The 14,042-nt window shown below is 44.2% G+C and overlaps 1 long non-coding RNA gene and 1 other non-coding gene across 2 annotated transcripts; one reads left to right on the forward strand and one right to left on the reverse strand.

The window, feature by feature from the left end:
• The first annotated feature begins 101 nt into the window (after positions 1–101).
• Positions 102–11,756, forward strand: LOC136287903 (uncharacterized). Its single transcript, XR_010720414.1, has 2 exons — positions 102–178; positions 11,520–11,756. It is a non-coding gene; the product is annotated as an uncharacterized lncRNA (long non-coding RNA).
• A 1,946-nt stretch (positions 11,757–13,702) lies between these two features.
• Positions 13,703–13,774, reverse strand: TRNAW-CCA (transfer RNA tryptophan (anticodon CCA)). Its single transcript has one exon. It is a non-coding gene; the product is annotated as a tRNA-Trp (tRNA).
• Positions 13,775–14,042: the final 268 nt, after the last annotated feature.

A 14,042-nucleotide genomic window follows, 5' to 3' on the forward strand; every position in this document is an offset into this window, starting at 1 on the left:
TGTCAGTTATATAATCTGACCATCAGCCAAGCCTGACTGAGCTGCACCAATTTTCATGACTTTTGGAAACCTCTTCCTGACACAGTCACCAGGATGGGTGTGGGGGACTTGGAAGTCAGTGGCCATTGGAGTGGGGACCCAGCTTTCACCCTGGATTCGTCACTCACTGACAGTTCAGGTAACATTTTGTCTCCATCTCCCCATCCCTGTCGCCAGGTGGATGATGTCAAAGGCAGAGAAAAGCGTTGGGAAAGACCTGAGGTGATGCAACTGTTCTTTGTCACTTTTTAAACAGGTCTCAGGACAGCCTCATCCACTGCAGGGATCTGACACTAAGCTCTCCCCCTCCTTCAGTCCTCACTTGCATCATAGAATCACAGAATGGTTTGGGTTGAAAGGGCCCCTAAAGATCATCTCATTCCAATGCCCCTTCCACTAAAACAGATTGCTCCAAGTCCCATTCAGCCTGGCATTTCATCCCCTGTCATTCCCACTGCTTTACCTTCAGCCTTAAGGCACAAATTCTGACCTCTTTGCACTCAGTTCCGGTTTGTCCATAACAAAAACCTCAGGAGCTGGGACTTCTAAAACTTGCTAATACATCTCTTTTCTTCCAAAGGAAATAATACACAAGTTTGTGATGCAATGCCAAATATTTCCCCCCTTATTGCCCCAAAAGGTTGGGAGAATGGGCTGATTCCACGAGAACCATGTCTGACATAATGCTTTGAAGGGCAACATCTTCTGGGGTTTCACTTCAGAGCAGGATTGCTGTGGCTGTAAATTTTCTTGAAAGGAGATCAATGCAGGGAAGGTTCTTTTTCATGAAATCCTGGCCTAATAAGCAGGTAAAACACTGTCACAGCCCAGGTGTTTCTGCAGTTCCTACCTCTGACATTCTGGTTCAGTGGCTTCCTTCCTTATTACCTCGTTTATTGTATTTAACTCAGAGTTAATGGCATTTTTGTTCCAAGAATTGTTTGAAGGATGAAAACATTACTGAGGTTTATGTTTAATTTGCACGGTAATGGGCCAGCTCAAGCAGCTGAGAGAGAGGCAACAAGGTGAGTTTATGCAGCAAGTAACAGCAAGATAAACATTGATTTGCCTCTTCCACTCATAAAATCCAATTAAGCAAGAAATGCCAAGTGCTCCTTTTTTGTCCTTTTTTTTTTTTTTTTGTACCCTTGCCTTGAAAATGATATTTTCCTTTGCCAGCAGCTTTCCAGCTTTCCTTATTTCTAATGGAAAAGAAATCCAATTTGTCATCCCTCTCTTTTCTCTTTAGTGGGATACAGAGAGGCAAATGCCTGACCTGCAACTTCAGCATGAATAAACCAAAAAATAAAACCCTTTTGTTTTTCTTAAGACCCATTGAAATGTGAATTCTCCTCACCTGTCTTTCACACAGACTGAACAGTGTGGGAATGCTGTGCAAGTGGAAGCACTTGTCCATAAGATTTCCATGTTAAGGAGGAGGGGTGTTTTTCCCAAACAAAATCAGAGTATGGCACTGGGGAAGGTTGTGATTACTTCTTGTTATTTGAATAAGCTCCATTCACTTCCGTGGCTTTACTATTTCCCTCCTCTGGAACAGAGTCAATCTATTATTAGAGTCAAATGACTTAAAGTTCATTGATTTGGATTGCCATAGCACTCAGACTTTGCTGAACAAGCTCCTTTCTTGCAGAAGGAGAATGGCCCTCTAGGAAACAGGGAAGAAGATTTTTACAATGAGGGTGGGAAAACACTGGCACAGGTTGCCCAGAGAGGTGGTGGATGCCCCTGGAAACAATCAAGGATGGGTCTTGGAACAATCTGGTCTAGTGGAAGGTGTCCCTGCCCATGGAAGGGGGTTGGAATGAGATGAGCTTTAAGGTTCTTTCCTGCCCAAACCCTTCAAGGATTCCACAGTTCTATGATTCTGTGAAAGTGACCAACACTTTGAGCCCTGCTCAAAAATGTCATTCAGGCCACGAGGAAATTCCATGACTTTGACTTCTAGCAAAAACAAAGACAGGTGCAAACTGGTTGCTTAAAACCGGGCAAAACTTGTATAAAGCAGGCAAGGAGCAGAACAATTCATGCAGCACAGCAGTGACCTGGGGCTGGAACATGGAAGTGTGTGCATGGAACTGTATCCCACAGTACCCAGGGCCTGGCGATCTCTGTTGAACATTAACTTCCACACACGAGCTGGGAATTCAAGGAGCTGCAAGTACTTATCCCAGAGAAATCAAGTTATTTAAGCAAAGAGGAGCTGGGGGGACTTTGCAATTCAATTTTCCTGAATTTTGCCCCAGCAGCCCCTGTCTGAAGGTGATACTGTAAGAAAAATCTGAAATGTTGAATGGGGAAAACCTTTTTAAACAGCATTTTGAGCTGATTTCTCAGTCTTCTGCAAGAAAGGATTTTTTTCTCTTGTTCCCTCCTTGGGTAACAAACTACCCCCATAATAATTCACAGCAAGCACCACATATCATAGATAGGAGGGGTTTGCCTCAGTATTTTCTCTGAAGTGTGACTTATCAGCTAATGACAAATGAAAAGAAGTCTAAGAACTACTATGTTTTTGAGAAAGGTTGTTTAAAATAGGTTACATGTATTTAGATGGTGGCAAAACTTAATTTTACCACTGTAATTGTAAATCTGCCTTTAAAATCTCATAGGCACATTGTTAATTAAGAAACCATTTGCTTATGTTCCATTAAAACCAAATGAATGTTAAAACACAATCCATTATTCTCCTGGCTTTCCTAATTATGGCACAAATTGTTATTATGAAGTCACAGAATCATGGAATGATTTGGGTTGGAAGAGACCTTAAAGATCTTCCAGCTCCACCTCTGCCATGGGCGGGAGCACCTTCCACTACCCCAGATCGCCCCATCTGGAACAGCCTGGTCTAATGGAAGGTGGAATTTTGGGGTTCCCAACACCTCTGAGGGTCCAGCCCTTGCAGAGAAATTGCTAAAATCAATTAGAGAGATGGCATGATTGAGTGTGTCTTGAAAAGGCAAAAATGTTTTAATAAGGAAAGAAAATAATACAAAAACAAAGAGTAAAGCCGAGCACAGTATAGGGACAGGTCCCATACCTGCTACAACACCCTGAAAATGCACTGAGCCTCTTTGTTCTCTCTCTTTAGTACTCAATAGTCCAGGTGGGCTATTTGGCCCCTGGCCCAATGAAATCAGCAACAGACTTTGCGTTACACTTTCCAAACCCAGTCAATGCCTCTGTGCTGGTACCGAGCCAATTACTGACAGGGCAGCAAAGATGTTTCTGGGTCCTTTACCTTATAAGAAATGCAAGGGGTGAGTCTTAAACCTTTCCCTATATGGAAATACATGCTGGGTGTGTGGGGTGCATGCCAACAGTGGAACATCCTTGGAACTGTTCAAAACCAGGCTGGATGAGGCTTAGAGGAACCTGGGGTAGTGGAAGGTGTCCCTGCCCATGGCAGGGGTTGAAACTGGATGGGTTTTAAGTTCCCTTCCAACCCAAACCATTCTGTGATTCCATGTTTCTACCCTTTGGCATCATCCTGCTAAGGGCACAATGAAAATGGGAAAAAGAGGGCCAAGGTTGCTTCATCCATGATAATTTATCAGTGGACATCCTCTAATAGATCCACTTGGCTCTTGCACACAATATTCCCACATGTCATTTGTCATTAGAGTGGTCTGTGCCATTTCCCATGGGCTAAATGGGTGCACAGGGCAGATTTTACCTCAGTTTGTCCATCAGTCCTCACTGCACTTGGCAACAGCCACAAAGGTCTCCTATTAAAGAAATATCCTAAAATGTTTTAGATGAGGAAAAACACAGCAGATCAGTTAATGAATCCTGGTTTGTGAAACACTCCTTGGTGTCACTGAAAGGGCACCAAGGGAGGCTGTGGTGAGGTCTGGGAACCTGGTCAATTATTACCTGCCCTTGGCTGCCTTGGTCTCAACTTCTTGTGCCCTCATGTTGCAATCCAGACACTGAGTCAACATTAAATAGACATTTAAGTGACAGCACTGAACACTAGCTGGGAGAATGTACTGTCCTCTGTGTCTCTAAGCTAAAGGGGAATTCCTCTGTGGAGGGGAGGGTGAGAAGGAATAATAATGAGGATTTGAGAGGAAGGAGGAAGGCAGGATCTTCTGTAGGTTATGGAGAAAAGACTGGTACATCTCTGGCCCTGATGAGGAGTTCCCTAATCTGTCACAGAACCCTAGTGCTGCTGCTTTTCCTGAAAAATACTGAGACTTCTGTGTAGATGGCATCCTACTGAATAACACAGAAGCCTTAATTTTTAAGAGCTATTGTGCAGTTGATGACAAGTTAAAAAACCAGAAGTGTCTTCATTGGACAGTGAACAGGGTCTAAATGCTTCGCTCTGTGCATCATTTAAATGTCTGTGGTATATTGGGTAGGTTCTGTTGCCCTTGGCACCATCAACATCAGAAACAGTATCATGGAACTCCACTGGCTCAATTTAGGTAGGAAGCTGTTAGTGCTGCAGCCACAAGAATTGGGTTCATATATATTTACAGATATATACATATATACATATATATTTATATATATAGTCAGTCAAGTCAGCATAGCATTGACCTGCTCCTTGTTTTTATCTGTAGTAGACAACTCCTTTGTGCCTGCTGCATTGGAGATCACATTACAATTTATTGAGCTTCAGCTAATTCAGGTAGCAGAGTGTGAGCTACAGTGATTCAGGATGTGACCACTGAAAACTCATCATCCACAATAACAAATTATTAGAACAGCCCTGGCAGTTTTGTCTTCTGCTAGCCCTCTGCCAAAAGTTCCTGGGCTGTCTCCATGATTAGTCCTGGCTAGGAACTATTCCAACAGACAGCCTGGTGTGGTCACCTTGGACTGGAAGCCAAGAATTGCACAATATGGGTATGGTCAAATGCTGCCATGTCAGAACCCAGAGAAAGGCACTGTTATGAGTCCAGAAGCTTTCCAGACTGTATTTGCAACTATTCGTATTTGTCTGGTTTGGAACCAGATGCAAATGAGCCTTTCATAAGATGCTTCATCAAGTGTCCTAATCCCCCTCCTCATGGCTCAGTTGTCTTGAAATCCTCTGTCGTGCTGTAGCAATCTTTCTTCTGCTTTAAATGATAACTAAAAATAAAAATAAATTTTTTGAGATCTAAACATCTGTCTTCTACACAGGCCAGTGTCCTGATCAAAGTTTGGGATTGCACAGAGCTTCATTCCTCTCTCTGCTTGGATACCAGTGTCCCCAAGAGAAATCACAGTGATTATGCATGTCTAAATCCCACTCTATGAGTAAACCACTGCAGATCTCCACTTGTACAGATGGCACACAGAGAGGGATAGCACTAAAAGAAAAGGTATCACTAATCTAACAAAAAAGTGTGTCCATTCAGTTATGAAAGATGGCTTGAAATATCATATCACATCACAGGATGGTTTGGGTTGGAAGGACCTTAAAGAACATCCAGTGCCACTCCCTGCCATGGGAAGGGACAGTTTTCACTATCCCAGGTTGCTCCAAGCCCTGTCCAACCTGGCCTTGGACACTTCTAAAGAACTGAGAAAACCAGCTGCCTGGAGGAGTCTCCTGAAATAATTAGATACTTTGATTTACTCAGTTACCTCATTTCTAGCCCTTTGGAAAGACAGCCCACAACTTCGAAGGTCAATATCAGGGACAAAACCCAGTTGTGCAAGCCATGACATCATCAAGCACGTCACCAATTTCCAGTGAGCCAATGAGGGCATTGTGTAATGCAGGGGCCAGAGCTGGGGGTGGAATTTGATTTCTCCCACTCAATGGGCCACATCTGCTGAGCAGTGCCTGGCTCTTCACTACTTCCTACATCATTTAATTGTCTTCTTCTCAGGTTCTACTTTAAATTTTAATTAATTCTTTTTATTGAAACTTATTTTACTGAAATTGGTTTTTACTGGAACTACACCTGTTGTGGATTGAAAGCACTTTTTAGATAACTATATTATTTCTTAGGAGTCACAGACACAGGACTCTGAGCGTTTCCTTGATATCTGATGTACTTAAATATCTCCCTGAGATAAGCATGAGGGTGGGGAGGCGCTGGCACAGGTTGTCCAGAGAAGCTGTGGCTGCCCCTGGATCCCTGGAAGTGTCCAAGGCCAGGCTGGACAGGGCTTGGAGCAACCTGGGATAGTGGAAGCTGTCCCTGCCCATGGCAGGGGTGTGGAACTGGACAATCTTCAAGGTCCCTTCAAACCTGAATTATTCATCCCTGAACAAACTGATTTGAACAGAACTTGACCTTGAACACTCCCAGGGATGGGGCAGCCCCAGCAATCTGTTCCAGGGCCTCAAACCTGCATTGCAAAAACTTTTTCTCATTTTTAAAACTGACTCCCCTTTAGTTTAAAACCATCACTCCTTGTCCTGTCACAGGAAGACCTTGTCCCCATCTGTTTTTGCACCACCTTCATCCACAAACCTCATTTCTTGGTCTAAGGCTGACGAGAGAGCCACTGCTGCAGATCATCCACAAGAAACCCACTCATCTCTGTCCCATGCCCAAGTTACAGAAAGTCTCTGCACATATTTTGGGATCCACTTTTGCCTCAGGATTGTCCTGGTGGCTGACAATGGCTGCTGGGATGACTTCCCTCTCTGAAGGCATTTTTGCAGGATTTCACCACGTGACTCTGGTGAGTGACAGGGCTGTTGTGGGGCCTGATAACTGGATTAGCTTGAGCCAGAATTGCTCCTGCCTACACTCAGCAGGACCTGGGATCATCCCCCACCATGTCAGCTCACAAAATCCAAAAGCCCCTTTTGCAGCCTGTGCTTAACCCACCGCAGTCTGTCACCCCCCAGGGGACCCTGCTAAACCAACTGTGCTTGAAGAGCAGCATCTCCCAGCAGATAGCAGCTCCCAGAGCAGCATCTCCCAGCAGATAGCAGCTCCTGAGGGAACAGGCAGCCTGGGAGCAGAGATGCTGATGGTGAAACCTCCCATTAATCACAGGAGCACAGCCACCACCTCCCCATCCCAGCTACCAGAACTAATCACAGCCCTGAGTAGACAAAACATCCACATTTTTCCCCTCCCAAGTGCTTTTCCTCCATGTGCTCTGTGTCAGGAGTTGTCTGGTGCTCAGATAGGGCTGCCCCTGTGCCTTGGATCACATATTGAAGGATTGTGTTGTCATCCAGCCTCATCCTTGGGAACATTAGTCCAGAGAATCCATAAGGCAAATCCTTAATTGTTCATGGTGCAGAGGGTCCATTGTGCATATCCTAACAGGCAAATCCATAACTGTCCTCCTTGGGGAGATAAAGCTGTTCCCATGCTAGCAAGGGGGAACCTCAGCTTCACCTTTGCTTCCAGAGCTGGTTCCTTTGGGCTATAACCTCCCCATGGTCTCAAGACAGCACTGCCAGACTCCTCACCTTGAAGTAACACCAGGGCAGCAGCAGCAGCCTGGAGGGAGGGATTCTTTAATTTCTGTGTTTTTCATCCCAGCAACTGTGTTTCATTTGGAGTGGCTGCTATGGGCCAAGCAGACAGCCAGAGCTTTGGGAGAAAAGGGGTTAATGGCAAACTTGGGATGTGCCTGAATTTGGAATAAACATAATGATTTCCAGAGCAAATGCATGGAACCTTTGAAAATAGGAAGAAATTCTTAACTATAGGGGTGATGAGGTTGCCCAGGGGAGTTTTGGACTCCCTATCCTTGGAAATGTCCAAGGTCAGGCTGAATGGGGCTTGGGGAAACCTGGGGTAGTGGAAGGTGTCCCTGCCATGGCACAGGATGAAACTGGATGATCTTTAAGGTCCCATCTGACCCAAAATATTCCATTCTGTGATCTACTAGATGAATCCCTGGGGCACCATGTAAATATACTTTCTTCCTCTCCTTTAATTTCATCTCTTTCACTTTATCTCTCCATTCATGGATATTGTTTCCTCACCAGGCTGGTCTCCATGCTGGGGAATGAGGTTTGCTCCAACCTCAGTTGGGAGCAGGGCTGACATTGCAGCAGCTGTACAGTCCAGCATGGGAGAATCCTTCAAAAAACAAGGAACTCACAGAGTTGGTAATTTTTGATCTCCCTTTCCTCACAGACATGTTGACATGGCATAAACCATCCTGACTCTCATCTGCTCAAGTTTGCAAGATGTTCAAGATGATTTTCAATGACCCTAAGCCCCCTCTTCATAGAGGTTTCCACAGAGCCGCACAGGGTCAATAGCTCCTGCTCCCCTGTGCATGACTTTCCTGGGAAACCACGTCTTGAACAGCAGCACCTCAGCCCCTCCTTCAAGGATGGCATTCCTCCTGGGTAATGAGCCACACACTTCTAAGGAAACTGACCTTTGGAAAGGCCAAGACTTCCTAGCAGCATTAAGGGCTGCATTTCTCAAGAGTCATCTGTACATTTTCACTCCCACGCCTTTGCTGGGGGTATAAACCAGATTTTAACTTGCCTTTTACCCCCATCTCCAGCCCTCCAGAGGGGCAGTGAGGTTGGGTTTGTGGGTGTTGGTCCGAAGGTCCTTTCCAGCCCAAACCACTCTGTGATTCTGAGGCAACAAGGGTGGCTGGCCACATCCATGCCGTTAAATTCCTTCACTGTCAGGAACAGGTGTCTGGATTAGAACTATCCACAGAGTGGTCCCCAGCCCAAACCAGCCCCAATGGATTTGGTGACAGTTGGTCTGGGCCCAAACTGAGCCAGTTTAGCTGATATTACAGAGCCAGGCCCTATACCTCTGTCCCTGCACTGTTTTACTGCCAGCATGGACATGGTGCTGCTCCAGGACATTTTGTTATGGATGTTCTCACAGAAAAGGGTAGATAGAGACTTTCCTTCCCTCCTTCCCCTCCACTCACTCCTCCTGCCCCAGGACACTCAGCAGTTCTGCTGGTACATTATTTGGACCAAAGCTGTTGCAATCACACCACAAGTAAGTGAAACCTCTGGCTTTTACCCTAAAAACTAATTGGCCTTTCAGACTACAGCAGTTCTGTATTTAATCAGCCATTTCCCCCATGTAAAGGACACAGGTCTTGTGCAGTGATTTAGTTGCAAGAACAGTTTTGGTTACAGGAATGTGATACAAAATTTCAGAAGCATAAAGGAAGGAAGGAAGCAGCCAAGATGTTGGATCAAATCCCAGTTGCAGACAGCTCCTGTTCTCACATAAGGGACAAAATCCCAGGGAAAAGTTCAGGCAAAGGAAAGAAATTTGGTTGATTTTCCATGCTCAAAAATCTAAGAGCTGTATTATTTCTCTGTCAACTTTGGGAGATGGGGAATGATGTGCTGAGCAGGGCCATCTGCTCCAGCTACATCTTGCCATTTTCTTTCTTGGGAAAAATTCCCATCATGATTTTTTCACTGCAAATGTAAGGCATAAAAGTGTCTAACACACTTCTGGGGCTTTGAAAAGCTAAAGGACTGTGATGGAGCAGGGAATGCAATTAAAAGGATGGGTACCTACAAACTGATGAGCTCTGGCTTGTATTAATTTAGACATTTATTCATTTTTAAAATCTACTCTTGATTACATCTCATTGCCAGCACTGATGTCTGCTCACAAGGGTGGTCCCTGTGCTTTGCCCAGGTTTTCTTGGAATTTGTTCTGATATTCACCCAGTTCCTAAGACAGCCGCCTTGAAAACCTCTCATGAGTACATCCTATGTCTGCACCTAGCAAAAGAGCTAAAAAATAGAAAAAAAGAGTTTACAAGAAATTAATTATGAATTAAGGTCTGGAATCTGACGACAAAGAAGTTTTACGATTTTCAGGCTTGGGGATTGCAACAGAGATAGAGAGAAGAAATTGCTTTGAGCCTTTTTTATTGTTGTTTTGCCCTGAAATAAATCCAAGGAAATATTTCTCTCTTGAAGTTTCTTAGCTGATAATCCATTCCATACTGGTTTGTGGCCTGATTTTAAAGATATCAGTGTACAAGCTGAAAGCTCTACTGCTCCTGATTGCAGAGGAAGAGAAATATCAACCACATGCTGTCAACAAAATGTACACTGGGAGAGAAATTACCCAGTGTCACAACCTGGGTTATTTTCTCCTAAATCCATTACCCCTATGTACTTCTGTTATATATTTTCCCCCTTGCTCCATTTTATGAAGTTCCCTGCTGTCAGTGTGGCTTTTAAATACCTGAAATAAAATTGCCAAAACCCTGCTCTTTGGGGTTTTTTTACATGCCATGCTGAATGTATTTATAAAAATTCATCCCAGCATGGAAGACTGGGGCACCCCATGGGCAATCACAGCCCTGGCACCCTCATCCTGCTCCACACTAAGGCAGGAATGAGATGAAGTGTAAGCAGGGAAGGGATGAGAGCACTAGGGACAGGCTTGCCCAGAGAAAGTGAGAGACACAAAATCTGTTAGAATCACAGAATCACTGAACTATTTCAGTTGGAAAAGATCTTCCAGGCCACTGAGTCCAACCTGTGGCAGATCCCCACTTTGTCACCCAGCCCCGAGCACTGAGTGCCACATCTGGTAATTCCACGGACGCCAGGGATGGAAACTCCACCACCTCCCAGGGCAGCCCCTTCCAACTCCCGACCACGCTTTCCAAGAAGAAATTCTTCCTGGTATCTAAATGCTAATAGATTCCTCTATCACTTCTTCAGCAGCCACTTCATTGATTGATTCAATGAGTGAGGGAATAAAGAAGCTAAAAAAATTTTTATTTTTTTTTTGGCATGGAATGAGCCTCCTTCCACAAACAGGAGGACCTGCAAGTTGCCCAGAGAGGGTGTGGAATCTCCCCCACTGGAGATATTCCAGAACTGTGTGGACACAATCCTGTGCAATGTCTTCTAGGATGAGCCTGCTTGAGCGGGAAGGTTGGACCAAATGACCCCCAGTGGTGCCTTTCTGTTGGAACCCTGGGCACTGAGAATTTTAGACTTTCTGTGCTGACAGGCACTGACCCCCAAGAAAACGCTGCATTTGACCTGAGGCCATGGGAAAGGCTTTGAAATTGAATGATAGAACTGGGATTATGGGTGCGTAGTTTGAATAGAAGTGTGTAATATCACATGGTGAACTTAGAGTTTAAGGTATTAGAATATAGTAATATATATAAAGCAAGATGGAGCATTTTCGGCGTAGGTTAGTCCTCCTTTTTCACCTTCTTCTTCATGGGTTTGGGTGGTATTTTGTAATTGGGTAGAAAAAATATGCATTGTGGACCATGAGTGGTTTTTTATTGGGTTAAAAGTAAAAATAATTTAGGTGTCATTTCATAGTTGGACAGTTTGCCCTTAAAAGATCTTGTAAAGAGATAGAGACAGAGCCATTTCTCACCTTGTTAGCTAAAACTCATAACTTGTGAGACTGTGCTATACATAAGAATTAATAAACATCTGAGTCTGAACACAACACAGTCTCTAGAGCATTTAATCCTGGCTCTAACAGAAAAGAAGATAAAAAAAGCCACACTTTCCAGCCTTCTCCATTCTGTGTGTCTGTGATCTTTATCCTTAGGAAGGTCCAGCAGACTGAAAACAACCTTTCCTTGGTCACTCACAGGGAGATGTGACCTTGTCCGCGTCTTGGACACTAAGACTTGAGCCAGCAGAGTGGAGAGAAATGAAAACGAAACTTCAGCTTTCAAAACAATCATGGGATCATTCTAGAAGGGAGCCTGGTGACACAAGAGTAACACTGTAGCTTATACAGACAGGAAAAAAAAAAAAAAAAAAAAAAAAAAAACCCCAAAAACACAAAAAACCCCAACCAACCCCCCAAAAACCCCAACACAACCAAAAAAAAACCACAACAAAACAAACAAAACAAAAAACAACCAACCAATCAAAAAAACCCTTGCTGTCTGACAAAACATCGTTCAAGTTTCTACAGAAAAACATTGAACCAGACACAAAAAGTCCAGAGTTGAACCCCAATCTGTCACTGTGCGAAGTCGTCCCAGCTTCGGGTTTCACATCCTCCTCTGGTCAAGCTACTTCTGTGTCAATATTCAGAGTAAACTACTTTGTGTAACAGACCTTGATAGGGCTGATCACAATTCCCTGAGAACTTGATTTTCACTGGAAAATAAAGTTATATAGGAAAGAGCATTTGTTACAGGAATTTACAGCAATATGGAATAGTTTAAGCCTTTCTCCCTCGCCTTTACCCATTTTATACAGCCTCAAAGATTTCCTTGTTTATGCAAGACAGAGCATTTTAACTGGAAACATTCAGAGACTCTCAAGATTATGAAATAATCTTGGTTATTAAGTAGCTTATGACAACTTTCCGTGAATGGGAGACATCAAGTCCTACTCTCTGTTCAAGTGTCCCTTTGATTAAACGTGATCACCAGGCTCTTCATAGAATCATCAGATGGTTTGGGTGGAAAGGAGACCTTGAAGATCCTCTTGTTCCAACCCCCCTGCCATGGGCAGGGGCAGACACCTTTCCTCGATTGTGACTCAAATCTCTCCTGCTTTAAAAATAAAAATGGCTTTCAAAAGTCTCAAGAGTTTGGCCCTTTGGAAAGTGAGACTAGTTGTTAACTCAGCACTTTTTGTAAAATGTAAAACTGTTCCAACTGCCTGCAGTGAAAGTACTTCTGATGAGAAGTCTACAAGAATAATTCTTCCTACTAGATTTCCTTGCAAGACACTTCCAGTTGTCCCAACAACAACATCTTGAAAATTGTACTGTTTGGGGCTTTTTCACCTGTAGAAGATTTGCAAAAGGCAATACCTGACTTTCTTTCCATTCTGAGAACTCAGAGACAGAAAATCGCATTATGGAGACAGAGCCAAAGACAAGGACATTTGACTAAAAGATCTTTGGGGTCTTTTACAACCTCGATGATCCTGTGACACTGAAAGCAGTGAGGCAGCGACATCTTGAGGAAATCCCTGCTCACTCAACCCTTTGGTGGCACTCCAGGAGTTATGGGATGAGGGATCTTAGGTCCTGTCTTATTGATTCATTGTCTTATCTCAGTTTGTCTCCTGTTTATATATTTTAAAATTCACCTTGAAAGAGCCCTTAAAGGATTTAAATTACCTTTTATGAATTATAACTCATATAAGGTCATTCCTACAGATTCAAGCCTCTTTTCCAGCCCCCCATCCTCTCTGTCCATCTCACCACGGGGAAGAAGAAAAGACTAAGCAGAGATTTAAAGATCCTGATAACCAGCCCTGATGGCTCAGTTTAGGCTCCCCACAGCCAGGTGTTTCAACAGAATCAACAGAAAAACCTCACTGACATAGTGAAGCAAGTTCAGTGAGAGCCATCAAGGTAGTGGGGGACTTGGATATGGGGGATGCGAGGAGAGATAGGGAGAGATTGGGATTATTCAGTCTGAGGAAGAACATACAAAGGGATCTTATCCCCCCTAACAGGTCCTTGCCCTTCCAAAAGGGTTTTGGGACCAGAGGAATTCATACCCAGACATGAATCCGCACCTGGGGTGTCCACTATTCCTGTCAGCTTAGCTAACATAGGATAAGGGAAAGCTGAAGTTATATTTTGAAGGAGTATAACTTCAAAGATAGTTTGAACACTCATCCAGCAAGGAAAGATCACTCTCCCATAGCTCATCCACTGCCCTTCAGCAAGTATTTGGGGTACAGAGATACGGAGTGGGAAGGCAAAAGGAAGCGTCCAGGAGATGCACAACTCACGTCCCCACAAAGGGGACATCCTGACCCCGGTGTGATTTGAACACACAGCCTTCTGATCTGGAGTCAGACACGCTGCCATTGCGCCACGAGGTCAGGGATGGGGGCATCTTCTGCTCAAATATTATCCTGGAATTTGGGGCATTTTTTGAGGGAACGGGGATTTTGTTTCACCTGACAGAGGAGTGACACCATCTTTGCCTGCCTTGCCTTGCTAAAAGAAAAGGGCTCTAAATGAGATACTTCAGAGGAAGAAGGCCAGAAATGGACACTGCCCAGAGCAGCCCTGCGGAGCCTCTCCCAGGAGAAACAGACTCCTGGATGTGATGTACCCAGACGGACAGGAGAAATGGTGGCCCAGGTC

The sequence above is a fragment of the Chamaea fasciata genome, unplaced genomic scaffold (genome assembly GCF_029207755.1).
Source record: "Chamaea fasciata isolate MVZ Bird 193981 ecotype frontalis unplaced genomic scaffold, bChaFas1.0.hap1 SCAF_3, whole genome shotgun sequence".
Lineage (NCBI taxonomy): Eukaryota > Metazoa > Chordata > Aves > Passeriformes > Sylviidae > Chamaea > Chamaea fasciata.